The sequence below is a fragment of the Danio aesculapii genome, chromosome 20 (genome assembly GCF_903798145.1).
Source record: "Danio aesculapii chromosome 20, fDanAes4.1, whole genome shotgun sequence".
NCBI classification, from domain to species: domain Eukaryota; kingdom Metazoa; phylum Chordata; class Actinopteri; order Cypriniformes; family Danionidae; genus Danio; species Danio aesculapii.
Genome location: NC_079454.1, coordinates 45968124 through 45995368, shown reverse-complemented (window position 1 = coordinate 45995368; position 27245 = coordinate 45968124). Strand labels below are relative to the sequence as shown.

The following is a 27245-nucleotide window of genomic DNA, read 5'->3' as shown; positions in this document are numbered from 1 at the left end:
TCTATTATTTTTTTTATACTCCTGTTCTGGCAGTATTCATAATTGAAGATAATCTACCATGCATTTCCTTTTTATTAATTTAATTCCCCAGTGCCTTGACATAAAATGTCTGTTTCCTTGACAAAGTGCAAATGAATGCTGGGAGCGAGCAAAAAAAAAAAAAAAAAGGTGAATCGTGCTTTGCAGGAACCATCGAGGGACGTAAACGATCGCGTGTGTGATATAATGGAAGCACATTTCTCATTTCACGACAAAGTAAACATTCGTCCGTCTCTCTTTATTGTCTGTAAATACAAGAAGAAGGTGTTCTCGGGCTGGGACGAAGGGTCAGGAAATGTGTGAACTGAAAAAAGACGAGGGAATCATTCAGTCCTATGCAATCTGATGAGATCCTCCTCTACGTCTCTAAAAGCATTAGGTTAGACAGTGATTGCATTGGGAATCCTATTAGGTTTATATAATCGTCAAAAGAAAGGATTATTACTCCCTATCAGTGTTTTGCTTCTTTTCCTTTTGTGTGCCCGGTAAAAGCTGGATATTCGCTTGATTTACTGTGTTATGGCTTCATTTTGACAGCTTTGATTTGCAAAACGTGACTCTCAAATGGAGGATGAGGAGCGAAGGATATTTATATGCCGGAGAAGATTTGACATGTCAACTCCATTAGATGGAGTCTGGTTATCGTTGGCAGGAAAGAAAGCATCACAGGAGTGGGTTTCTGTGCTGATATTTGTGTTTGGATGGAGTAACGAAGTCGTGAATGTTTGGTTTTAGTGCTGAATGTTTAACTTTTTAGGTCGTGTTTCTTGTGTGCTGTAGTTTGCCATTTGGATTTTTTCATTAAATGTGTTGCGTATGCTCAACGGATATGCGTTGAAATATAAATATGTGGTATTTCATTGTAACTAATTGAGATTATGGGCGACACGGTGGCTCAGTCTTTAGCACCATTGCCTCACAGCAAGCAGGTCGTTGGTTCGAGTCTTGGCTGGGTCAGTTGGCATTTCTGTGTGGAGCTTGCATGTTTTCCTCCGGGTGATCCGGTTTCCCCCGCAGTCCAAAGACATGCACTATTGGTGAATAGGCCGTAGTGTATGTGTGTGAATGAGTGTGTATGGATGTTTCTCAGTTCTGGGTTGCAGCTGGAAGGGCCGCTGTGTAAAACAGCATATGTGTAATGTAAAACATACATTATGCTGCAATAGTTGGTGGTTCATTCCGCTGTGGCGACCCCTAATGAAAAAAGGGACTAAGTCGAAGGAAAATTAATGAATAAATGAACTATTGAGACTATTGTAGTTTGTTTCTAATATTTTGAATGTTTTCTTGTCATTTCTGTTTTATTTAAATTAAATGGATGCACCAAAATAAAAATTCTGGGCTCATGGTTTTTGAATGTTTTCTCTCATTTTACATGTTAAATTTAATTTTTAAAATCGTAAAAAATTTTTATCAAACGTTTAGTTATTTTTTAATGTTTCTTTATACATTTAATTTAGTTCAACTAAATCAAAATGAGCAATGTTGCTTTAGAAATAGAAAAACCATATATTTTAGGTTATCACTTGTTTTATTTTAACTAAGTAACATTAAAACTTAATTTTAACTGATTTGTTTTCTGACTTTTCTGACAGAATGTAAAAGAGTTGGACGTTTTGTAAAATTTCAGTATTCATTGTTACCGAAGTTGATACTTTTGACAACCCTAGTCTAAAATGGCAAATTTTTACCTTTTAAATTCAATCATTAATTTTCCCTTCGGCTTAGTCCCTTTATTAATCCGGGGTCGCCACAGCAGAATGAACCGCCAACTTATCCACCATATGTTTTACGCAGTGGATGCCCTTCCAGCCGCAACCCATTACTGGGAAACACCCATAAACTCCCATTCACACTCGTACACTATGGTACACAATATACTCGTACACAATATTTAGTTTATTTGATTCAACTACAGCACATGTGTTTGGACTGTGGGAGAAATCGGAGCACCCAGAGGAAACCCACGCCAACATGGGGAGAACATGCAAACTCCACACAGAAATGCCAGCTAACCCAGCCGAGGCTCGAGCCAGTGACCTTCTTGCTATGAGGCGACAGCGCTACCCACTGAGCCACCCCACCGCCCTAACTTTAAATTGAACTATTTAATTGTCATTTAAGTCTTTGCAATGTTTTTTTTTTATTATTATTTCCATATTTACTTAATTTCTTTTTCTGAGAATTTTTCCACACTGTAAAAAAATTTAATAGTCAAAACCCAAAATTGTTTGATCCTTTACTCACCCTACACTTGTTTTGCTCATAAAATCCCTTAACAAAAGTCTGTCATCCCAGTGGTTCAATATTATTGCAGAATTTTTGTTCTCCTGAACTCATTGGATAAAAATGGAGCTTATTAATTATATTATAGCATATTTTTCACATTTTTTTCGATATTCCAGTTTTGCACGTTTAATTAGCCTATGTGGATTGAAATATAGCTAATGTAACAGCAGAAGTCATGCGTATTCATTTTGTTTTTACCTCTGTATGTTTTTTTTTGACCCTCAAACATGACATAAATATTTAAGTTGAATCAAGTTAACTTGTCTAGTCATCTCAACTTGCATCAATAAAATTTAGTAAAAATTTTAAGCTTTAAAATGATTGTAACTTGATTAACTTATTAAAATAAGTTCACTCATTCATTCATTTTCCTTTGGCTCAGTCCCTTTATTCATCTGGCGTCTCCACAGTGGATTGAACCGCCAACTATTCCAGGATATGTTTTACGCAGTGGATGCCCTTCCAGCTGCAACACTCTCACATGCACACACATACACTACGGCCAATGTAGTTTCAATTTAAATCACCAATAGCGTATGTCTTTGGACTGTGGAGGAAACCGGAGCACCCGGAGGAAACCCACATTGCTGTGAGGCCACAGTGCTAACCACTGAGCCACCATGTTGCCTTCAAAATAAGTTAAATTACATGAAAAATTGTATTTGTTGTCTTCACAAACTAATTTCGAGAGGAGCACGTGATATGATTGACTGCAGCTGGTCACCCATCTACAATCATTAGTTAGCCAATCAGATTAATCCAAACTCACTATAAGTAGCCTTGCTAGAACTACTCCCTTGCCTTCATTTTCCGAAGAAACCCCCCATCCACCCCTTCTCCTCCTTTCCTCCTTTACCACAGGGAGCTCTCGAGAACCACCTGATCTCGTACTCCCCTTACATGCTTTATTGACCAGGCGGGAGGCCTGGGCTCAACTATCTCCGAGCTCAGGGTTCTCTCCCGGGACAGCATGCCAAACCTGCTAACATTTGTCAAACAATATCTAAGTGTGAACTCTTGAAATGTCATTATGTTTTTACAGTGTAGTTGTTGACTTGCATTATATGATTCACCAGAGTCTACAGCAGGGGGGTCCACACTCGGTCCTGGAGGGCAGGTGTCTTGCATACTTTAGCTCCAACTTCCTTTAATATGCCTGCCTGGAAGTTTCAAGTATACAGAAAGAGCTTGATTAGCTGGTTTGGGTGTGTCTAATTGGGATTGGAACTAAACTACTGTATGCAGGACACCGGCCCTCCAGGACTGAGTTTGGGCACCCCTGGTCTACAGTTTCATCTAAAAATCTTATTTAATGATTAACTGAGTTAAAAAGCAGGCTGAAGATAGACTGGGGATTAGTAAATCAACATCACCTTTTCATTTTTGGGCGAATCTCTTTAACAAAATTCATTCCTGCTATAGTCAATGCAATGTAGTCTTAACGCCTTCTGCATAGCATTCAGACTCATTTCTGCATTACAGCAATATGTGCAGTTGAGCTTGTGTAAAAAAAAAAAAAAAAAGAAATGTTTCAAGCCTCAAACCAACAGATCCATTGTTAATTTCTATTTCATGCGGCGCCTCCTGGAAACTCCGCAAAAAATGGGTAATCCTCCCTGTGGTTTTTCACTCATCTCGGGGCGTTTTCCTGCTGTCGCCTTCAGCTGGCTCACTGGAGGTTTCACAGCACTATTCTCTGTAAAGCTGCTTTGACATGAAGCTGTGTTGTGAAAAGTGCAAGATGTATAAAATTGAATTGAACTGAAATCCCTTTTGTGAGTGGCATGTACAGCCTACGTCAGATACGAGTCTCATGAACTGTTTATTGAAGAGACAGCCAACACACCGCTAAGAGAACAGTGCAGCCTTAAAATACTCTTTAATTGTCGTTTTTAATATTTGTTTTGACATTAGATCTGTTTCTATTATTCTATTTTTATGCATGTTTAAATGTTGCATTAAAATGTTTCATGGAAGTGCCAAGATATGGATACATAAAGTGCTTACAAAACATATGCACAAATGAGAAAAAATGTGCATAAATTACAGTAAAAACTCATTTACATATTCTATTACAGCATGCACATTAAGTCGTGTGTTTTTATTTCAGTTTTTTTTTTGATCATTTGAAATATGAATTTAATTTTATTATTGTCAATTTTATTTTTTATAAATTTTAGACAAACTTATTAATTTTAATTTAATTTCTATTTTATTGAATTTTATTGTTGCACATCTGTGCTAGTTTTAATATAATATTTTCATTTAATTGTATATCAATTTTAGACAGACTTTTTTATTTTTAATTTAATTTAATTAATTTTTTAAATCGTATTTAATTTTATTTATTCATTCATTTTTTTCTCGGCTTAGTTCTTTTATTAATCAGGGGTCGCCACAGCGGAATGAACCACCAACTTATCCAACTTACGTTTTTTACGCATCGAATGCCCTTCCAGTTGCAACCCATCACTGGGAAACACCCAAACACACTCATTCACACACATACACTACAGACAATTTAGCTTGCCTAATTCACCTATACCCATCACCTATAGCGCATGTCTTTGGACTGTGGGGGAAACCGGAGCACCCAGAGGAAACCCACACCAACACGGGGAGAACATGCAAATTCCACACAGAAACGCCAACTGACCCTGCCGGGGCTCGAATCAGTGACCTTGCTGTGAGGCGATTATGCTGCCCACTGCGCCACCATGCTGCCATTTTATTTAATTTAATTTAATTTAATTTAATTTAATTTTTATTTTATTTTTATTTATTTTATTTTATTTTAAATTTAATTTATATTTTTAATTCATTTTATTTGATTTATTTTTTTAAAATATATATTTAATTTAATTTTTATTTATTTTATTTTTCATTAGTTTTGTTTAATTAAATTTTTTTATTATTTTATTTTTACTTTAATTGAACTTTTATTTGTAATTAAATTTAAATTTTAATATTTTTACTTTACACTGATGAAGGCAAGTTTGTTGAAATCTGTGCTAGTTTTAATATACTAGCCATGCTAATAAAGGCTTTTAAAAAAAGTTCACATATTTTTTTGAGTGCCGTAGACTTTCTTTGGTGTCCACATTTGTAGACCATTTAACTTAATTTGCACTATTGTTGCGTATATTTTTACATTATTTCTAATGTTATTTTTTTCTCTTTGTTTTATTGTATGGTATTCTTGAGTTGCCAGAAAGGCGCCTTTAAATAAAATTTATTATTATTATTATTATTATTATTTACATTTCATTTATAATGGTGGTTTTCTCGGGGCAGTGTCAGTGTTGACAGCAATATAATAATAGTGGCTGTTATCTTTCATTACAAATATTTGTCATTTGATGACATCATTAATCCAAGATGGCTGAAAACTATTGCCATATTCCCCAGGGATGTTTATGAAAATATTTAATACAAAGAGGTCAATTAAGGTCTTAATAAGAGTCATGTTTTAAATAAGAAACCTTTTGAAACTCTGGTTATTTTTGAGCGAGATTTTAACTTTATTAAAAGTCTTTGGTCATTTTTGAGCGAGATGCTAACATTGAAACTCTTTGGTCGTTTTTGAGCAAAATGCTAATGGTCTAATCTGATTCAATGATCTATGCTAAGCTAAGCTAAAAGTGCACTTGCTATACCTGGAAATCGGCTGAATGGATTAAAAAATAAGGTAAAACGTAACCTTTTAACTCGAGAAATTAAACTAGGACTTGTAAAATGAGCCTATTTCCAAAAAAAAGTGAAGTGTTCTGATAACAAGCAGTCCTAAAGTGGTTGTACAGTAGGTTGTATCTTTGTATTTACTGACGCTGTTGTCTTTGTATTTGCAGGTGCACCTGACGATACTCCAAAGATCTCATTAGTCTGTGATGAGCATCATCATCCAGCGCAGACCCAAGGTACTGAACATCTCAAAAGATCCTGCTTTATATCTTTACGCCCTCGTGCCTGTCAAAAAGATACATGCATTCGCTCATTTATTGCAGACTGTGTACAGCTGTGGTGTGGTTTTGCTCCCTTTTGTATTAACAGAGCTTGTCTTGACTATTTGGTAGATTCCCCCTTCCCCTCCTTTTATACAGGAATTTAAGCATTCGGGGGAGGGACAATATGGATGATCATGCTTTGTGATGCTGTTTTTATGTAACTCCTTGGTAGCTGTATGGGACGTGTTTTTAGTTTTTTAATTCAACCATTATTTAATTATTGGTCTGTTAGTTTCATTATAATTTGCATATTTAGTTTTTTTTTTGCTTTAAATTTACTTAAATAGAAAAAGTAAAAGAGCACTTTTCTTTTTTCCCCAGTTTTTGTTTTATTTTGTAAACTAATGATGTTTAACCTTTAGAATATTTGGTGAAATAATTTGGTGAGGATTTTTTTTTACAATTAAAACAAAGATTTGATTAGTTTTTTTTTTTTTTTTTACAATTTGTGAAAAACTGCTTCAGTAGACAATATTTTTTTGTTTAAAATTACGAAGAAATATTATCAGAGCTTTAACTTTTGGGTAGCTGTGTGTGACATTTTTAATATGTTTAATATTTGATCATAGTTTGTAAAGATTAAATGTTGCACATTTGGTTTTGTAAATATTTGATAATGCTATGGGGGAAAAATGTTTTATTCTGTAAATGACTGATGGCATTTCTAACATTCATACATTTAAAATAAAAAATTAGAGCATAAAGAGACAAAGCAACAAAACAGTTGTTATTATATATAATTAATATAGTAAGTATGGTACATGTGTAACAAGGACACCTTAAAATAAAGTGTTACTATTTATTGTGATATAGAAACAACACAATGCCAATGTTTAGACCTTTAGAAGAGTATGTATGTATATATATAGAAAAGCCATTTTAAGGTCAAAATTATTAGCCCCTTTAAGCTATATATTTTTTCGATAGTCTACAGAGAAAACCTTTGTTATACAAATTTGTTATAAATTGTTATACAATAACTTGTCTAATTACTCTTTCCTGCCTAGTTAACCTAATTAACCCAGTTAAGCCTTTAAATGTCACTTTAAGCTGTATAGAAGTGTCTTGAAAAATATCTAGAAAATATTATTTACTGTCATCATGGCAAAGATAAAATAAATCAGTTATTAGAAATGAGTTATTAAAACTATTATGTTTAGAAATGTGTTGAAAAAAATCTTCTCTTCGTTAAACAGAAATTGGGAAAAAATAATAATAATTATTAACTTCATTAACTAATAATTCTGACTTCAACTGTATATATAAAATAACCACAATTTTCAATCAAAACAAATTAAAATATTTGACATATTTAGCATTTTCTGGAAAAGGTCATAGAAATGGCAATGTTTTTTGTTTGTTTGAAATTTTGGAAAAACTAAATATCAGAGCTTTATAGAATAATTTTTTTTACATTTTATTCCAAAGCATACATATTAAAGTGAAAATAATAAATTCAACTAAATTTCATAACCAAACCCCCCCCCCCCCCCCCCCGGCTTCCATATATGCTTTTTAGTGACAGTATATTTCATATATTATTTATCTACATATCTACTTTATTTACAATCACTGTAAATAAAATCTTATTTTTAAGTTGAATCAAGTTATTTTTATGAGTCGTTTGAACTTAAATTACATTAAACTCACTTGTATAAATGAAAATAAGTTGTAACATGATTAACTTATGATTGATGACATGATTAAATATTATTAACATTTCACTCAAACACATACCTAATAAATAAATTCAGTGAAATAAAAACAAGTTGATTCCAGTAAATTCCATTTATATATTTTTTTTCCCATAGCTTCCATATATATATGCTTTTCAGTGACAGTATATTTGATTTTTTTATCTATATATCTACTCTATATACAATTACATGGACATGTTTTTTTAATTTGATTCAGATTAACCATAATAAGTCATTTTAACTTAAATTACTTTAAACTCACTTAAACCAGCTTTTTAAATTAAAATAAGTTGAAACATAATTAACTTGATGCAATAAATTATGCATGACCTACTGTAAAATCATGTCATCGCTTGATAAATAAAACAATTATCAACATTCTACTTAAACGCAGTAAATAAATAAATTAATTGAAGTAAAAATAAGTAATTCCCGCACATTCTTTTCATAAATGCTTTTCAGTGACAGGATATTTGATTTATCTCTATAGACCATTTCAATGTGGTCTTGTCATTGGCCCATGAACATTTCTTGCTTGTTATCAAACTATATCAGAACTGTAACAAAGAGGCAATTCAATAAACTCAATGTTAAAACAGCTAGCATAGCATTATTTAGCAATATGTGACTCTTCTTGGATTCTCGGAGGCTATAGAAATAAATGAAAAATTGGAAATACGCTTGCACCATTGTTTTTGTTTACATCCCTCAAAATGGTCTGTATATATACTCTATACAATCACTGTAAAAAAAAAGTCATTTGAACTTCAATTACATTAAACTCACTTAAAACAGCTTGTATAAATGAAAATAAGTTAAAACACGACTTACTTGGTGCAATAAATTATGATTAACATAAAAACACGTCGTCTTTATATTGATTATTTTTTTTTCAGTGTGTTTACTATAAAATAGACCGTATTGTCAAACATTTATTGGCATATTCTTTTAAACTAAATGACAAATTATGAATCGACTGCTGTCCTTTTGACCCTTGCATGACCTTTGACAAAGTTCGCATCCAGGAGGTCGATGGATTTGCATGACTTCCCGATTTTCATCATCATCACAATGCAATCAGTGTTTGTCGGTGGCCAAATCAGGATTAGATGCGAGGGACTGTCAGGAAAGCCACATCTCCTACGTCTCCGGGTCCCGCTCTGATTAAATGGAATTGATTTAATTGGGTTTCCCCACTGTGCGCTCCGGCTAATGGGATGTAGAGGTTTTTGATCACTGGTACGCAGTGACCGACTGTGACCCGGTCAAGTCAAGCGCAGCGGCTTTTTTTTCTCTTTCTGCTCGGTGCTTGGTGTGTTTGAAGCGGTCCAGCGGTGGTCAAGATTTTGACTTCATCTCTAATTAGCGTTTGCACCGGAGGAAACCTTTCTCGGCGGTGTAGATTCAGTAACGGCCTCATCAATTAGTAGTCTTAAAAGTAGAGTTCAGCTAGAAAGTTGTGATTGAATGGTTACTAATAGGTTCTGCGCTTCACCACGTTCTTTATCATTGACGTCATCGTCTAAAAAGGGTAAACAAATAAAAGAATACTACCAAAAAGCAGTGGTCACCAACCTTTTTAGCCGAAGATCCCTAACCTCGGCACCGGTGTTTCTGCTCGGTGTTTGGTGTGTTTAAAGATGAAGCTTTGTCCACTGGTGCTCAAGATTTTTCATTTTTTGAGCGTCTTTGAAACTCGTTGGTCATATTTGAGCAAGATGCTAATGTTATTAAAACTCTTTACTCATTTGTGAGGATTAATTAATCTCTTTGATCATTTTTGAACGAGATGCTAACGTTATTCAAACTCTTCCATGCTGAAAAAACAGCATATGGTGGTAAGGTATGTTTTGATGCTGGTCTTGCTGGTTTCAATGCTGATCTCAATGCTGGTCTTGCTGGTCAGGACCAGCACTGAGACCAGCACTGAAACCGACACTGAAACAAGCATCGAGATCAGCATCAAGACCAGCAAAACCAGCATTGAAACCAACAAGACCAGCACACCAGCATCAAAACATAACTTACCAGCATATGCTGTTTTTTTTAGCAGGATTTGGTCATTTGGTCAGGATTTGGCGAGATTGCTAATGTTATTGAAACTTTTTAGTCATTTGTGAGCCAGATGCTAACATTGTTGAAACTTTTTGGTCATTTTTGTTGCAGATGCTAACGTTATTGAAACTCTTTGGTTATTTTTAAGTCAGATGGTAATAGAATTGAATCTCTTTGGTCATTTTTGAGTATAATTAAATCTCTTTTGTCATTTTTAAATGTGAGATGCTAATGTTATTGAAACTTGTTGGTCATTTTTAGCAAGATCCTAATGTTATCGAAACTAGTCATTTTTGAGCGAGATGCTAGTGTTCATTTTTGAATGAGATGCTAATGTTATTGAAACTTTTTGGTCAATTTTGAGTGAGATGCTAACGTTATTGAAACTCTGGTCATTTTTAAGCGAGATGCTAACGTTATTAAAACTCTTTGATCATCTATGAGTAAGATGCTAACATTATTAAAACGTTTTGGTCATTTTTGATTAAGATGCGAACATTATTGAAACACTGGTCATTTTTATGTGTAAGATGCTAATGTTATTGAAACCCTTTGGTCATTTTTGTGCGAGATCCTAATGGTCTAATCTGATTCCATGATCTATGCTAAGCTAAGCTAAGCTAAAAGTGCCCTTGCCAGACCTAAAAATCAGCTGAAGGGATTAATAAAATGGCAAAACTGTTTAACTCTAAGGGACTTGTAAAATGAGCCTATTTCCTGGAAGAGTTCTTCTAACAAGCAGTCTTACACCTGTGTTTCTGCTCGGTGTTTGGTGTGTTTGATGATGAAGCTCCGTCCACCGGCGATCAAGATTTTGACTTCATCTCTAATTAGCGTTTGCACCGGAGAAAACCTTTCTCGGTAGTGTAGATTCAGTAACGGCCTCATCAATTAGTAGTCTTAAAAGTGGAGTTCAGCTAGAAAGTTGTGATTGAATGGTTACTAATAGGTTCTGCGCTTCACCACGTTCTTTATCATTGACGTCATTGTCTAAAAAGGGTAAACAAATAAAAGAATACTACCAAAAAGCAGTGGTCACCAACCTTTTTAGCCGAAGATCCCTAACCTTAGCCTTGCTGAAAGGCAAGATCTGTATAATATAAGAAATGCTTATGATGCTGCGTTCACACCAGACGCGGAAGAAGTGTCAAGTGCAAGTGATTTACATGTTAGGTCAATGCAAAAACGTGAATAGACATCCTGCAGCATGATACGCACAAATTAGGCAGCGCGAATGATGCGTTTTGCATAAATGAAGCAGTGCGACTTGAGCGTTTTGCGTGATTGACGCGTTTAACACGCGTATCGCACAAACCGCTTAGAGTTGGAAACTCTGAACTTCAGCTGAGATTCGCACCGCATTACCCAATCAGGAGCTTTTTCCTGTAGGGCCGTGATTATGATGTAGCGCCTGTTGTTGGTGTCCCGGGGGGAAATCCTCCTGCCAACACCGGAAAACAGTTCATCAAACTGGACTCGGCTCAGTCTGAAGCCTCCATCATCCAGGTACAGTTTCTGGAGGAGCTTATGAGCTCACAGAGCTGGGTGCACCTCTGAAAGGATCTAGTGGACTCGGGCATGGCTCCAAATGAATTGACTCTGTTTTTCAGTCTTCCTAAAGCACATAAACACAGCTACTCTCTCAATAAAAACCATGTCAGCTATTTAGCAACGAAGCTAGAGTCACCTGGCAGACAGAAGCCCTGCCCATGACACGAATCCGCATCTATTGTGAAGTGAATTTAATGCACGAGTGAAGCAGATTTGACGCTCGAATAAAGCAAGTAAACTCAAAATGTGAACACAGCTTAAGAAATAACAGAAAAGTAAAGGGACATATTTCATCTGCATTTCCAGCCTATGACCTTTAATTTAACATTTGAACTCTGTAAAAAGCAATTGTTTAAGATACTTCAATTTTTTTTTATCCAAAAAGATTTGTGACTATGCACCTGGATTACATTTGGTGGAGTGAAAATTTTGATGACTATGCAGTTGTTTCTGCTCTGTGTTTGGTGTATTTGAAGATGAAGCTCCATCCACCAGTGGTCAATTTTTTGACTTGATCTCTAATTGGAGGAAACCTTTCTTGGCAGTGTAAATTGAGTAGTGGCCTCGTCAATTATCAATCATTTAGCAGATGCTTTTGTCCAAAACGACTTACAACTGAAGAGGCATTTAGCGATTTAACAAGAGGAGGCAATACACTCAAGAAGTAGTAATTATACAAAGGAACTGTTAGTGCTTAGAGAATTAATTGCTAGAATAAGGGTTTGTGTGTGTGTGTGTGTGTGTGTGTGTGTGTGTGTGTGTGTGTGTGTGTGTGTGTGTGTGTGTTTTTAAGATTGAAAGAAGTGCTTCTACAGGTGGTTTGTGCAGCACACTTCATAAATGCACAGCTTTTAAAAATTTTTACTTTAAGATATGGGGTGATTTGTAAGAACATGTTTGGTAAGGGCTGCACAATATATCGTTTCAGCATCGATATCGCAATGTGCGCATCTGCAATAGTCACATCGCAAGATGTTGTATGAAGTATAGTTGACCAGGAGCTACAGGATTGTATTTAACTACTGAATTTATAAAGATTTTATATGATTTTTGCAACAACAACAAAAAAAAAACTAATAATAATTACAAAAATTCTTACCTAGACTTTTCGTCTTGTTTCTAGCCCAAATAGCTACATTTCAAAGCGAAAACAAGATTATTTTATTTACCTCAATAGCAGATAATTATGCTTGTTTTAAGATAAAACTCTTAATTTTGACTTATTTCTTCTGAAAATAAGTGAAAACAAAACAATATTTTTACTTTATCTACTTTAAAAAAAAATTATACTAAAAACAAGACAAAGCATTTTTGCATTGTGATTATTCCTTTTGTGTACCTGATTACTGTTGGACTGCCCAGAAAACCATCATATGGAGCTTTTCAAAGCACCTTGTGAGACTCTATTCATATTGAAATATTTATCTTAGAAAAAAAATTGCAGTATCAGATTTTTCTAATATCGTGCAGGCCTAGTGTCTGGTGCAAAACTGGTGTAAGTGTGGGTTAAAGTGACAAAGAGATGAAAGGGAGAGTGTGTTTTCTACAGGTAGCTTGTCAAGCCCACTCACTTGTATGAGGCACACTTAGAATCCTTGTGTGTACCAAGGAAGAAAGAAAATCACACAGACAAATGTGTTTTGAAGGGGAATGAATTATAACCTTTAATTTTGAGTCGAACTTCTCTTTTAAACCACTGATGCATGGTGACAGGACATTTGATGCATATTCAGATAAACTCCAATAATCTTAATTGAGCAAAGATCTAACAGAGATAGGATTGTGAAATGTTAAAGATAATATCACAGTTGTGACGACTGAAATTACCTCGACATTGCAATCTTGTTAAGCTGATTATAATCTTTTCAGGCTAAAAGCTTAAACCTTAGGATTTAAATACAGTTTTTATTCTTGAATATGAATTATATAAAATATTACAATGAGAAAGTAGCAGTTCAGCCTATTTGTTTGTTCAGGATGGTTCACAAAGGAAAAATAAATCTCTTAAATATACAGTATATAAATAAATCTAAATACAATTGAAGTCATAATTATTAGCCCCCCTTGTTTGTTCTTCTGGAGAAAGTCTTGTTTATTTTATTTTGGCTAGAATAAAAGCAGTTAAATTAGGAATAAATTAGGTCATGGAAATGAGGCTGGATCTTTGATTGCTGCATGTCTGAAGATGAAATGAAATCAAGTATCATTGCTTTTAACGGGTCATTTTACTCTCTAGCCCCCAGTTACTCTGCAATTTCTTAAAATGGTTCCTGGGCCTTGTAAATTGGAGCATTCGTGCGTTAACTGAAATATTAAAGCAACTCTGAGAAAATTGCACAGCCAAAAAAAAATTGTCAGAGCTCTTCAAAGTGCTGTAATTTTTTAGTAAATGCGACTGCTGTTGTGGTTAGAGATCTCATATCAGATATGCTTTGTTAATTTGAGGCTTGTTGAAGTCATGGCAAATTTCAGTTCGACTTGTTGCTTCGGTTATGTGCAAAATGAAGTTCCCTGCTGAAAGGATGTATGAAAATATTTTGGTCATGATCAAGAAATTGCTTGTCCCTCATCGTTTTTAGATGCTGCATAGGGAGACAGAAAGAAAGCGAAAGGAGACAATTTGGGTGTGTTTAAATAGACAAATACAGATAAAATTATGCAGACATTTAGGGTTGGGGTTCTTAAACGCAGCTAATTGTGTCTTAAATGAGAAAAAAAAAATGTTAGGAGAGCAGTTGAATTCTTGTCATTATAGATCAGTGCATTAAATCTTAAACTGACCCCTCTGTTTTTAGTATTAATAAAACCAATAAATACAAAGAATGCGAAATTCATTTGAGATTCTACACTAAATAATTATTGTAACTTAAAACAGAATAGATGTTTATTTTAATTATGCAGTGAAGAAATGACATTTAATAACTTGATAAAGGTATGTATATTAGGCTATTTATTTTAATAGGCTAAATAATTTTTCCCTATCTTATGCTATTTATTATATCATTCGTCATTTTCTAAAAGGGCGTCGGCAGGGGTGTTGCTGAACATAAAACTTTACTGAGGAACAGCCAACCACTAATTACGCTTACATTGGTAAATCTACTAAATAATGCACTTTTATAATAATAATAATAATAATAATAATAATAATAATAATAATAATAATAATAATAATAATAATAATTATTATTATTATTATTATTATTATTATTATTATTATTATTATTATTATTATTATTATTATTATTATTAATTAATTAATTATTATGGGCAACGCAGTGGCGCAGTAGGTAGTGCTGTCGCCTCACAGCAAGAAGGTCGCTGGTTCGAGCCTCGTCTGGGTCAATTAGCTTTTCTGTGTGGAGTTTGCATGTTCTCCCTGCGTTCATGTGGGTTTCCTCCGGGTGCTCTGGTTTCCCCCACAGTCCAAAGACATGTGGTACAGGTTAATTGGGTAGGCTAAATTGTCTGTAGTGTATGTGTGTGTGTGAATAAGTGTGTATGCGTTTCCCAGTGATGGGTTGCAGCTGGAAGGGCATCCGCTGCATAAAACAAATGCTGGATGAGTTGGCGGTTCACTCCGCTGTAGCGACCCCTGATTAGTAAAGGGACTAAGCCGAAAAGAAAATGAATGAATGAATGAAAATTATTATTATTATACAATTATTAATCTAAGTAAATAATATAAATCAATGCTAAATGTAACTAAATGCAACTGAAATGTAACTCTAAAGACCCAACTGGTGTAATATGCCAAAGCCAATTTGCCAAAAAAAACAATTTGCAACTTTAGAAAATCTAGAGGCTAATTAGTATGAATTTGTAGGATCTTATTTGTATAATTAAGTACAATTTGGTAATCTCCCAATGATGGTTGTGTTTGGGAATAGGGATGCAACGATTAACTGGTTTCATTATGCACTTTAATTTGTCATGATGAATTAATGGTAAAGGCTTCTCAACACCGCGTTTCTGCACGGAACAAAACTGCTGCAACTAAACAAAGTTATGCTAACTTGCGCTAGTTTAAAGTTCCAAGTTTGTACAAAATACACACGCATGGTGAGTTAAAGGCTGATTTTAACTATGGCTGAGGCTATTAACTAAAGGCCGTTCATATATCCCGTCTTTTGCGCACGCACGTTCATTATTTTCCATCTAGGCATATTGGCAGCTGCTTGCCGTGCTTACGCTTTCTAGGCGCACCTAGCTGAAAGAATGGTGCGAGCACGCCAAGAGTCACATGACAAGGACTGGTTGATCAGCTTCATACTTTATATGGAACATACACATTTCTACTCCGAAGAGAAGAAAAAAATACAAAAGGAAAATACCAAACAAGTTCATAATATAGTTAGTCAAAAGTGCCTTTCAGACAGAAGTTCAGCAGCCTTTGACTACATTTGTTCTTTTTTTAAAAGGAAATACTTATATTAAACAAATACAATGTTTTTATTTATTCTTATTTTTTATTTATTCATTGTTCTGTCTATTATTTTCTGTGTAAAATTATTATGTTTAAATGAATGCTTTTATTTTTAAGTCCAAAGAGAATTGGACTATTTGTTTTATTATTATTAATATTATTAATGTTATTATTATCATTTTGTGCTGTATTTATTGGTTACTGAGCAGCAATAAATAACACTTTAATATATAAGAAGTTTTCATGTGATTTTTCTAAACTAGTAGTATTTTGAAATTAATGAATGCATAATAGTCATAATAACCGTGAAACCGTGATCAGTCCTCAGACTTTAATCGTGCTACCAAAATTTATAATCGATGCATCCCTATTTAGGGGTGGGGTTTGGTGCCACGCCTCCTTTTAAAAATTGTACATTTCCTTACGAATCTAAACTGACAAAAGGTAAAATAGTTAAGTTTCCTTGTAAGTTTGGGTTGGATATATTAAGATTTTCTAAGAAATCTTTTTAAATATAAATATTAATTTAATATAAAAGAAGAAAATTATACACAACACACACACACACTCTCACACACAAATGTTTTATAGGATTATCTATTGTTTGTCTGAGACCTGGTTCTGATGGCAGAGATTTAAGTTTGTTAACTTATTTGTTACCTCTTTGAATCATCTCTCCTTTGTGCTTTATACAAAAAATATCCAGGGTTAGGGTTAGGATTAGTGTCCATTTAATTAAGGAGCATTAGTTTTTGTATGGTGCTTGAAGTCAAAATACAAAACTCACATCTGCATGAAAATCTATAATACCAGTTTCACAATGCAAGCATGAGTAGTTTTATTTATTTTTTTGCATTCAATGCATGTTAACAAATGTTGCGCATTCACACTGGGTAAGACATATATGAAGTCATTTGTAACTCAAAGCTTTTACTGAGCACTGTAAAAATATCCGTTAATTTACAGTTTAAGTAGAAATGGTCGTGCCCAACTGAGCCTGGTTTCTTTTGGGTTTTATTCCCTTCACTTTTGTCAATTGGTGAAGTTTTCTTCCTCGCCGCTGTCGCTACTGGCTTGCTTGGTTTGGGACTTGGGGAGCTGCGCATCGATGGATTTGCTCTTCAGTGTTTGGGCTTTCAGCAGTGAAAATTAAATCGCACTGAACTGAACCAAAATGAACCTCAACTCTGAAAACTGGACTGACAGTTTCAATTTACTTGAACTTCTATTTCAAGCTGCGTTGACACAATCTACATTGTAAACGCTTTATAACTAAAGATGCATTTAATTAAATTAAATTGAAGAGTTTTTCATATTTTGTGATTCACAAGTGTTTTCCATTTATTTACTGTTGTGAATTGCATTATGGGATGTTGATCTCTGCTCTGTCAACTTTTGATGTTGAAAATTCAACTCTACAGTTTAACAAAGTGACTTTTATTGACATTTTAGCAGTTTAAAATAATAAAATGAATAAGAAAAAGAGAAATAAGTCTGTACCAGAGAAAGTACTGGCAGCTTATTACAAGGTTTTTGTACCTTTAATCTTCAACATCCACCCAGACAATGTATTCAGTTCAATTTACCTTTATTTGTATAGCGCTTTTACAATGTAGATTGTGTTAAAGCAGCTTCACATAGAAGATCATAGTAAATTGAAACAGTGTAGTTCAGTCTTCAGTTTTTAAGTTCAGTTCAGTTTAGTTCAGTGTGGTTTAATAATCACTACTGCGAAACACTGAAGAGCAATTCTATCGATGCGCAGCTCTACAAATCCCGAACCATGCAAGCCAGTGGCGACAGCGGCGATGAAAAAACTTCACTAATTGGCGAAAGTGAAGAATTAAAAACCTTGAGAGAAACCAGACTCAGTTGGGCACGACCATTTCTCCTATGGCCAAACGTCTTGTGCAGAGCTGCAGTCTAGGCGCAGAAGGCTGGAGAATATACCACTTTAAACTATTAAAAATGTTAATAAAAGTCACTTTTTTGAGCTTTTAAAGTTTTAAAGTTGTTAGAAGAAAGATCAAGGTCCCATAATGCAATTCAAAAGCAGAAATAAATGTGGAAAAACAACCTGAAACGCTAATTTACGGATATTTTTTAACAGTGCATATTGATTTTTACTGCTGCATTACTACTGCTCCAATAAATGAGGTCTAGTAACGCACTTGGGGTGTGTATCCATTATTTTTATATCCCAATTCTGACAAGTATGCTAATCTCCATCTAAACGTACCCAGCGACATTCATAACCGAGTCCTCTTCGGACTAACTAGAACAAATCCAGCCTTTTGTGGATTTGAATGTGCCTGAACTTTACACTGATTGCTTATTGCCCCTTTTCTTTGCATTGGAAAGCTCTTTTGACATTGTTTGCATTGCATAAAGCACAACAGACATAAACATGACTTGACTTACTTGACATGACACTTTTTGCATTAATCTGCATTGGTAAAAACATCAGCGTTTCGACAACCCTGCTCTCTCCTGTGATTAAGATGTCTCCAGCACGCTCTGGTTATGCATTTGTTGTATTTGCATCTCCCCCTAGGGATTCGCTCACAGCAGGGGTCCTAACATGTCATCTCACGCAAGCCATTGAGCCTAATGCGTGAGACGGAGCTCCTCGTGCGGGCCATCGCTCAGGAACGCTCGCTGCACTGTTTAAGGCCCATTAGGGACTGTGCTTTAGCATAAACACCAGCTGAACGGATAGGAAACTACAGCGAATACCAGGCAAGCGTCCAAGTACCAAGCTCTTTTCGGGGTAGTGTTGCATCGGTGTGCAGATGGTGACACGGTGTCGCGTGTTGGTGGGATTCAGTGCATGGAATTTAAAAATGACCATATCAGAGATTAAGATGCAACATGAATGCATTTAAGTAATTATTAGGTTTTTGGAGGTTGAGTGTGGTTAGGTGTTTTTTATTATTTTTTTATGCACATAAACATACTTTTTCCACTTACTCAGCTTTTTTTCGGGGTCCAGTTAAGGTCAGATTAATTTGACCAATGAAATCACAGAATGTTTTCGAAAGAGTCAAGAATTCCTAATTTTTGCTTTGATTATATGGAATTTTGTTGTAAAATGCTAAATTCTTTTGCAAACTCATTGTGCAGTCTTAAGTTTTAATTTAGTGCATACTAGTGGTCAAAAGATGGAATAAAAGTAATCAAATAAGGTTAGAATCAAAAGGAAAAATAACTAGAAAGTAGTCCAAAAATGTAACAATTTACAATGTTTTTTTTTCTAAATTTAATTTGATAACCTTGAATCTCATCTCTTTTTATTATCAGGATCTAACTGACATGATGGTCTGTTAAAATTTGATTGAGTGATTAGATAATTTTTTTAAATGCATTTATTTTTATTATTTTATGAACTCAATGGTGTATTGTTACAAAACTTGCCTTGTGAATAATATCAGATGATGCGGATCATGAGAAGCTTGTATTGATAACTCGTCACATTGCACATCAGACTCGCACATTGTATTTGCAATACATTTTTGAATGTAAAACTCTAAAATGGAGCTCTGTGGTACGGCAGGAATTTGAACAGACATCCTGACTGTCCAAAATGAGCAGAAAGTCTTCACACACACGAAAAAACCTACAGCAAGCCTCACAGAGCTTTGCAACATCTGCTTGATTTTGAATAAATTTGGTAAAAAATATCCATAAATTAGTAGTTTTCCATATTTTGTGATGGTTGTTGTTATTTTTCACTCTTTAAAAATGCTTTTGAAATGCATTACAGAACTTTGATCTGTCTTTCAACAACTTTAAACTTTGAAAAATTCGAAAAAGTGACTTTTAGTGACATTTTTATAGTTTAAAGCGGTGTTTCTCAACCACATTATTGGAAGACCACCAACACTGCATGTTTTGGATGTCTCCTTTGTCTGTCACACTCATTACAGGTCTTTCAGTCTCTGCTAATGAACTGATGATCTGAATCCGGCGTGTTTGGTTAAGGAGACAGGAAATGTGCAGAGCTGGTGATCCCCAGGGACGTGGTTGAGAAACACTGGTTTAAAGTGATATGTTGTCTGGGTTGCTATTGTATATTACACTAAAAAAACCTTGTTATAAACTGCCAGTACATTTCTGTTATTTTACAGACTAATTTCTTTATGTCTAAATTATATTATTTCAAATTATATTACTAAAATGTCAATAAAAATAAAAATTTTAATTAAAAAAATATATAAAAAATTAAAATAAAATGCCATACTGCAATTCACAACTGTAAATAAACAAAAAACACTTGAGAATCACAATTTTTATTTATTTATTTATTTTTTTTACAGTATGGCTAAATTAACATTGCAAATTTGGGTTTCACTTTATTTTGACGTTCCCTTTGTTGAATTTATGTTAAATTGCATCTCCATGCCAACTAATTCTCATTAGATTATAAGTAGATGGCTAGGGTTGGGGTTAGACTTAGTGTAAGTTGCCATGTACTTGTAAAGTTTCTTATAGTCAGTTAAATGTCTGTTGACGGAGCAGTTATTAAGCAGACAGTCTACTAATACTCAAGTCAGAAGTAATTGGCATGTAGTTGCAATGCAACTTTAAGTCAACAAAATGTGCAATAGGGACCATCAAAATAAAGTGTTATCTATATTTTGAGTTTATAAAAGGTACAGTAAGTACAGCGCACTTTGAGCTGATGTTGTTTTTATGAGCACATGCGCTACAGCTCTGCACAAACACACTGAAGGGTAAGGACGGCGCTGATGGATGGCTTGACTCGGAGGTGCTCCGAGGAGAAACATTCCCGTTTCCTCTCCAAATGTCAGCAACTTCGGAGACTGTCACCTGCACTGTCATTGATCGGCTAAGGCGGCCACTTCATCTCCTGTTTTATGGATGACCGAGCGAAAGATCACGGCCTCTGCGCAACACACTATCCCCTGGATCTGTGCCTTTGCACCGCTAACCTGAGCCGGAGCCGCGGGGAAAGGGTTACAGCGAGCGCACGCTTGTTTTCAAGGGTGTTTAGGAGTGGATTTTCTCTGTTTGCATGCTCTCGCTTGTTCATTAATTCAGCCAGCATGTAATCTTATTAACTGAAGTGGCTCACAGTGAGGCGTTTCAGCCCGGCTGTGACATATCGTGACATTTTGAACCAGACGCGGATCGCCGTTTGGCATTTTCACATTTCCATAATAGCATAATCGGGCACTTCAGATCAGCTGAATGAATTCAGTCTTGTATGCGGAGCTCGAGAACTTTCTCCAGGCATCAAATGAGCGATCTAACCTGTCATAACAGCCTAAATAAGAGGCAAACCTTTGGTCCATCTTCGCCTCCAGAGAAGCATCTTTTTTTTTGGATGCCCATTGACAGGTAACATCTCCGAAGGCCCTGGTGCCCTCTTACTCTGCCAGTCAATCTGTCTGGCGTTTGCGCTCGCTTTTCGTCCCGTCACTCAAACGCCTGCTATATTTAACCTGTCAGAATACAGCCTAATATTTGGAATTTGTGCTTAAGTTTAACACGCTGCCACTCAAGTCTGTCAGCTGTTGACTTTACTTGGGATTAAAGTGGTTTGCTGGTTTTATCGCAGCGTGTGGTGGTTAAGCTGTTTTTTCCATGTCCCGCGTTCAACTTTGCAGGCCGCTTGAGAGCTAATCGGCAAACCGCATGCATATGCATTTCAATTAAAGGCTGTTTGCTGTTGTTCTTTGAAGGCAAAGACAATGTCAGTGTTCATTTTAAAGTCCCGTGACAACATGTGTGTGAATCCTGCATGATTCTAGGCGTTGATATCCTTGGTTGGAGAAGTCCAAGGCCAAGTTAATAAAAATAATCATTATTATCTTGTTTGTTAGGTGGCACGGTGGCTCATTGGTTAGCATTGTCTCCTTAGGTCACTGGTTCAAGCTTCAGCTGGGTCAGTTGGCATTTCTATGTGGTGTTTGCATGTTCTCCCCATGTTTGTGTGGGTTTCCTTTGGGTGCTCCGGTTTCCCCACAGTCCAAAGACATGTGCTATAGGTGAGTTGAAAGAGCTGAATTGGCTGGAGTGTATGTCTGTGGGTGTTTCCCAGTGCTGGGTTGCAGCTGGAAGGGCATCCGCTGTGTAAGACATATGCTGGATAATTTGGCGGTTTATTCCACTGTGGCGATCCCTGATGAATAAAGCGACTAAGCTGAAGGAAAATGAATGAATGAATCTTGTTTGTTTGTTTATGCTTCTGAATTACATTATAGAACATCAATCTTTCTGGCAACTTTTTAATGTTGAAAAGTTTGAAAAACTGACCTTTATTGACTATTGTAATATTTTGAAGTGATATACCGTTTGGTTCGGTATTGTAAATTATGATAGTGGTGATAAACTGTCAGTGCTTTTTCTGTTATTTATGGACTATTATTTATTGCAAAATATATAGTTTCAGACTACTAAAATGTCAATAATAGTCACTTTTGTTTAACTGCAGAGCTGTGATTTTAACAATTAAAGTTGACAGAATGGAGATCAAGGTCCCACAATACAATTCATAACTGTAAATAAATAGAAAACACAGTGAAACTGTTAATTAACATACATTTTTTAGAAGTAATTATATATTTTTTCATTTTCTTTCAGCTTAGTCCGTTATTTATCAGAGGTTACCACAGTGGAATGAACAGCCAATTATTCCGGCATATGTTTTACGCAGCGGATGCCCTTCCAGCCACAACCCATTATTGGGAAACACCCATACACTCTCACATTCACACTGAAACAGTGCGGCCAATTATATTTACCCAAATCACCTGTACCGCATGTCTTTGGTCTGTGGGGAAACCGGAGCACCCGGAGGAAATCCACGTGTAAACGGGGAGAACATGCAAACTCCACACAGAAATGCCAACTGGCCCAGCTTGAACCAGCTTGGCCCAGCTTGAGACTTGAACCAGTGACCTTCTTGCTGTGAGACGACAGTGCTACCCACTGAGCCACTATGCCACACATTATTGTTATTATATCTAAATAAATAATACTTTGTAAAGTATGTAATAAATATTTGCTCAGAAGCATAGTATATCAATAATCAAAATATTAGTAACAATAATTTCTACTAATTTTTATTTTTTAATAGTAAGGAAAGTTTATTTCTATTTAGCGCATTTCATTCATTCATTTTCTTTTTCGGCTTAGTCCATTTATTAATCTGGGGTTGCCACAGCAGAATGAACCGCCAACTTATCCAGCATATGTTTTACACAGCGGATGCCCTTCCAGCTGCAACCCATCACTGGGAAACACCCATACACACTCATTCACAAACATACACTACGGTCAACTTTGCTTCAATTCACGTGTAGCGCATGTCTTTGGACTGTGAGGGAAATGGGAGCAACCGGAGGAAACCCACGCAAACATGGGGAGAATATACAAACTCCACACAGAAATGCCAACTGGCCCAGCTGAGACTTGAACCAGCAACCTTCTTGCTTTGAGGCAATTGTGCTACCCAGTTCGCCACCGTGCTGCCCAGCACATTTAATACACTTAATACTTAATTCAGAATGTTTAGCACCAAAAAAGATTAAAAAGAATAATATCTAATAAGCGTTTTCTGTACAACTTACACAAATTTAGCAAATACATTCTTTATAAGCTTCCCATTAAAAAAAACAACTAGCTGCAATGGCTGCTTGAGGGTTGTAGCTTTGAACTGATTTACAGTTTGTCAAGATTACTTGTTCATTTTGGTGTAATCTATTCATAAACATTGACATGTGGAAAAACAGCGCCCCAGTGCGTCTGCGTCGGGGTGCTGGCTAAAGGGTTAAATGATACCAAAATAAGTAAAAGAAATAAAAACAAATGATTAAAATAGTTTCAAATGTATTAAAACCAAACTTAAAAGAGAAAAACAGAATGAAAAGATTAGAAGTAGCAGTATTACAGTAAATGGATTAGTCAGATTAAGAACTGCAGTGTTAAAATAATTATTCTTTACAATAATTGTGTATTAATAACATTACTGCTCTTTCTAATACTTTTATTCATTCATTTTTCTTCGGATTAGTCCCTTATTTCTTAGGGGGCACCACGGCAGAATGAACCACCAACTATTAGCAGATGTTTTACGCAGTGGATCCCCTTCCTCTCGCATTCATGCACACACTCAAAAACTACAGCCAATCTTGTTTACCCAATTTTCCTATAGCGCATGTCTTTGGACTGTGGGGGAAACCGGAGCACTCGAAGGAAACCTACGCAAACACGGGGAAAACATGCAAGCTCCACACAGAAATGCCAACTGGCCCAGCCGGGACTCGAATCAGCAACCTTCTTGCTGTGAGGTGACAGTGCTAACCACTGAGCCACCCTATATAATAACTATATTTAAGCAGATATTCAAATGTACAGAATTCCTGTTCTTCATCTGCTTTGGAGCTGCTGCTGTAATTATTACAGGTCGTTTTCACAGCTGCAGCAAAAGGGAAATTGAAACGAATGCCCTTTTCTACAAAAATATATAATTATGTGTATGAAGATTAATTTCAGTGGTATTCCAACAAATGAGATTTAGTTAGTTTTATTTATATGCAAAGCAGAAATTAAAATGTCATGTGTATGATTGCTGGTCGGCCCACCAAAATGCACTTTCATTAATTCATAAAAAAAAAAGAAAACACTAAATCCCTGTATTATTGTGCAGTCTATTGCGAAACGCAGTCTACCATACAAGGCACACTGTTTAATAATTTTGGGACTTTTCATTTTTCATTATATAACAGAAAATATGCCGTTTATCATGGATGGTATGGGTTGTATTACCTGTCCTGTAGCGTGACCGAAGGCTTGGGTGTGAAAAATCGTCCGAATGAGGCAAAAAAAGCTCCAAAACACAGTGAAAAGATGGGTCTGTAATGGGCCTGAGGAAAGCAGATCCCGACAAGACTGAAATTCCCGTAACTCTTGTAAATCACCACTTGTGTGCTTTTACAGTGCAGAAAAAAAATGCCGTTTTGAAACAGGCTAGAAACTCGCAAATTTAAAACAGGCTAAAAAATCTGCCAATAAGGTGACTTGAACTCTAAAACATATCTAGAATTCTATAAACTATCTATATGGATTTATATAAGCATTGTATATTAAGCAGTTTTTTGTAAACATTGCATTAAAATTAGTATTTTATATAAGATATAATCATAAAAATGACTGTTGGTATGATAAAAGTAGATACAAATGCTTAAATGTGCTGTATTTAAGTTTTTGACTCATTGAACACATAACAAACATAATATATCTGCAGATATTTGAGAAACGTGAACGTGCTTGTTTATCTGAAAAACAATGCTAAAGTCAATTGTTCTCCGTTATACAATGTGCGTTCCTCATCAGAATGTCTTTGTTTTGACCTCTATAACCAGCCCACTGCCAGTTTACCCAATTATATTTCAGCACTCCTTTTACGTCTGTGTACAGTATATGATAACAATATAATATTAATTTCTGCGGACTATACTGTCAACCGTAATAGATTTTTTAAATTGTGTATACTTCTACATGTAAATAAGTGGGCGTGGCTAACTAAAATAAATAGAAAACACAGTGAAACTGTTAATTAACGTAAATTTTTTAGAACTAATTATATTTTTATTAATTTTCTTTCGGCTTAGTCCGTTATTTATCAGGGGTTACCACAGTGGAATGAACCGCCAATTATTCTGGCTTATGTTTTACACAGCGCATGCCCTTCCAGCCACAACCCATTACTGGGAAACACCCATACACTCTCACTGATACAGTGCAGCCAATTTTATTTACCCAATTCACCTATAGCGCATGTCTTTTACGTCTGTGTATATGATAACAATATAATATTAATTTCCTTTGGACTATACTGTCAACCGTAATAGATTTTTTAAATTGTGTGTATACTTCAAATTGTAAATAAGTGGGCGTGGGTAACTCACCTGAGACTGAGGAAAGCGCTGACTGGAGTGCTCATAGTAAGATCAAGTCAGCCATTTGAGATTTAGAATGATTTGGATTACAGACTCGAAACTGCAAATTTGAGTACAGAATACCTCCGTGTACAGTACCCCTCAGTACGTTAAAGTCACGTGTGTAGCGCTACAGCCTCTATAGACTAACATTTTCCCCCAGGTCCTAATGTCTGCGCAACAACACGATTGCTATATGTGTGTGTGTGTGTGTGTGTTTATATATATATATATATATATATATATATATATATATATATAAATATATATATATATATATATATATATATATAAATATATATATATATATATATATATATAAATATATATATATATATATTCATTCATTGATTTTACTTTTAAAATATATTATACATTATACACACAATATATATATATATATATATATATATATATATATATATATATATATATATATATATATATATATATATATAATGTGTTATTGAATAAACTGGCAGTGGGCTGGATATAAAGGCTAAAACATATACATGATATACTTTGACATTTAAATTAGTGGGCGTGGCTAACTCTCTGAGGGACTGAAGAAAGCTCTGACTGGAGCGCTCAGGAAGATCAGGTCAACAATCTGAGGTTTAAATTTTGATTAAATGTTTTGAATTACTCGACAACTCAACCTCAAATTTGAGTACAGAATACCTCAGTGCGCAATATTCCTCAGTAAGTTAAATAGCCATTTGTGTAGCGCTACATCCTCTATAGACTAACATTCTCTCTCTCTCTCTCTCTCTCTCTCTCTCTCTCTCTCTCTCTGTATGTATGTATGTATGTATGTATGTATGTATGTATGTATGTATGTGTGTGTACACATATATACACATTGATAGATTTCTATAGAACAGAACAGAGATGTAGTGGTGGTGCTGATGAAGTGTTTTATGGGATGTTAAAGGAGATTTGCTGAAGAGCTGCATTGAAAACCCCCATGACATTAAAGGTATGAAGGAGGGTCTAGAGGTGAGCCTTCATGTTTGTTTTGATGGTCCTTGTTAGCGTTTTTCACCCCAGCAAGACATCCATTAGTTAGGTTTGCGGTGCCATTAAAGGGATTCCAGGGAGATTTATAGAGCACCAACATGTGCTGAACAGATGCGGAGCGATGTATAGGTGGAGAATCTCCATCTGACCTGCTGCTGCTTCTGTGCTTGTCAGTTTCTGTAAAGATGCACCGAGATGG

At 35.3% G+C, this 27245-nt stretch overlaps 1 long non-coding RNA gene across 1 annotated transcript in view; it reads left to right on the top strand.

Annotated features, from left to right (window-relative positions):
* Window positions 1-27245, top strand: part of LOC130213848 (uncharacterized) — a 192788-nt gene that overhangs the window by 41061 nt on the left and 124482 nt on the right. The window contains exon 2 of the long non-coding RNA XR_008835504.1: window positions 6177-6245. This is a non-coding gene — a long non-coding RNA (uncharacterized LOC130213848). The remainder of the gene's footprint in view (window positions 1-6176; window positions 6246-27245) is intronic.